The 2,653-nt window shown below is 39.0% G+C and overlaps 1 protein-coding gene across 1 annotated transcript in view; it reads right to left on the bottom strand.

The window, feature by feature from the left end:
• Positions 1–2,386, bottom strand: part of LOC112075059 (sodium- and chloride-dependent GABA transporter 3) — a gene marked incomplete at its 3' end in the record, with an annotated part of 53,771 nt that extends 51,385 nt beyond the window's left edge. The window contains exon 1 of the mRNA XM_070440754.1: positions 2,013–2,386. The remainder of the gene's footprint in view (positions 1–2,012) is intronic.
• Positions 2,387–2,653: the final 267 nt, after the last annotated feature.

The following is a 2,653-nucleotide window of genomic DNA, read 5'->3' as shown; positions in this document are numbered from 1 at the left end:
ACTCTACTCTACTCTACTCTTCTACTCTACTCTACTCTACTCTACACTACACTAACTCTACTCTACTCAACTCTACTCTACTCTACACTAAAACTCTACTCTAACTTATGTCTACTCTAACTCTACTCTACTCTAACTCTACTCTACTCTACTCTACTCTTACTCTACTTCTACTTAACTCTACCTCTAACTCCCCTACTCTACTCTTACTCTACTTCTACTCTACACTACTCTAACTCTACTCTACTCTACACTAACTCTACTCTAACTTTACTCTACTCTACTCTACTCTACACTCCTCTACTCTAACTCTAAACTCTACTCTACTCTTACTCTACTCTACTCTACTAACTCTACTCTACCTCTACACTACACTAACTCTACTCACATTTACTCTACTCTACTCTACTCTACTCTACCACTAACTCTACTCTACACTACACTACTCTACTCTCTACTCATTTACTCATATCCTTACACTCAATACTATTAAAAAAACTCTACTCTACATTAACTCTACTCTACACTAACTCTACTCTAACTCTACACTTAACTCTACTCTACTCTAACTTCTACTCTACACTAACTCTACTCTACATTTGCTCTACTCTAACTCTACTCTACCTTTACTCTATTCTAACCTTTACTCTACACTAAACTCTACTCCACTCTACTCTACTCTATTCTATTCTACTCTACTCTACCTTTACTCTACTCTAACTCTACCTTACACTACTCTACATTTACTCTACTCAACTTACTCTACTCTACTCTAAACTCTACTCTACTCTACATTACTGTACCTCTACTCAACTCTACACAACTCTACTCCACTCTTACTCTACTCTATTCTACTTACATTTACTCTTAACTCTACTCTAACTCTACTCTACTCTAACTCTACTCTAACTTCTACTCTACTCTATTCTACTCTACTTTTACTCTACTTCTACCTTTACTCTAACTCTACTCTACTACTTTACCGTTTACTCTAACTCTACTTCTAACTCTACTCTACTCTACTCTACCTTTACTCTACTCTCTCTACCTTTACTCTACTCTAACTCTACTCTACTCTTACGTTTACTTACTCTAACTCTACTCTAACTCTACTTAACTCTACCTTACTCTACTCTACTCTACTCTACTCTTACTCTAACTCTATTACTCTACTCTACCTTTACTCTACTCTACTCTACCTTTACTCTACTCTACTCTACTCTACCTTTAATCTACTCTTACTCTATTTCTACTCTTTACCTTTACTCTACTCTAACTCTACTCTACTCTACCTTTACTCTACTCTACTCTACCTTTACTCTACTCTAACTACTCTACTCTACTCTACCTTTACTCTACCTCTACCTTTACTCTACTCTAACTCTACTCTACCTTTACTTTACTCTACTCTACTCTACCTTTCTCTAACTCTACTCTAACTCTACTCTAAACTTCTACTCTACTCTAAGAGTAGAGTTAGAGTAGAGTAGTGTAGAGTAGAGTAGAGTAGAGTAGAGTAGAGTAGAGTAGAGTTAGAGTAGAGTAGTGTAGAGTAGAGTTAGAGTAGAGTTAGAGTAGAGTAGAGTAGAGTTCCACCACTTTAGGATGACACTGGGTGACTGGGAGTCTTCGACTACAATCACAGGAAATTACACTAGAGATTAGTCTGACATGCAGTTACAATGTGGGGTCTCCATAACCTACAAGAACCTCAACTTAAGACCTGTTACAAAATTGGTATGATATAGTTTATAAACGGACATTGAAATAAAATAAAAAATAGAGCTGTTTCCCTCCAAATGCAACAATCTTCTCTCCAATTTGGAACAGCATGACACAATGAAATGTACGTGTGACAAAGTAATGAGCGCAAAACGACACAGCATCAACTCTTACAAGTGATTAAAAAATTAAAAAAAATATTCGTATCGACCCCGCATTTCCCCTTCGTCTAGTGGATGAAAGAAAGCATAAATTGAGAAAGAGGTGAAGTCTGAAGTCACACTACTCACCGATATACTGTAGGTTAAATAGTAAAGCGCTCCGTGGCTCTAGATTCTAAGAAGAGAACGGCGCGATAAAGAAGGAGAGACAAAAAGGAACTTCTGGTGGTTTCCGCCGTTAGTTGAATGTGGTTGTTTTTCTTTTGTCTCCGTCGATATAAAGGAAGATTCCGGTTAGCTGGTGGCGGTAGATGTCTCGTACCAGGCTCGCGCTGGATAGGATAACATGCAACTGCGCTGCCGGTGGATCATGCGCGCGATGTGATCTCCTAACGCCTCCCGTTGGACAGAAGCCACGAGGTAACCGTAACCACACAGCGCGGTGTTTCACACACCATTGTAAACTCACGCTACACAGCACAGGGGGAAAAAAGGGGACGACGGAGTCACGAAGACCAACGRAAAGATAACCAGGCTGAACAAAAAGAGGAAAAAGATAGCCTATAGCTCACCGACTCAGAGAATCAGAGAGTGTGAGGTTTTATTCTGGGTGTGTGGGTCTTTGTTGTTGTTGTCGTTGAGCCAGGCAAATAATCTATTCAAGACCTGGATAGATCTATAGAGGGTTTTTTGTTGTTGTTGAGAAATAACAAATTCTGCCATCATGTGCACTAGTAGACTGCATGTAAATTTGACATAACTGTATTGTG

Source organism: Salvelinus sp. IW2-2015, unplaced genomic scaffold (assembly GCF_002910315.2).
Source record: "Salvelinus sp. IW2-2015 unplaced genomic scaffold, ASM291031v2 Un_scaffold2965, whole genome shotgun sequence".
Classification (NCBI taxonomy): Eukaryota; Metazoa; Chordata; class Actinopteri; order Salmoniformes; family Salmonidae; genus Salvelinus; species Salvelinus sp. IW2-2015.
The sequence above is the reverse complement of the archived record's forward strand: the minus strand, read 5'-3'. Positions and strand labels throughout refer to the sequence as shown.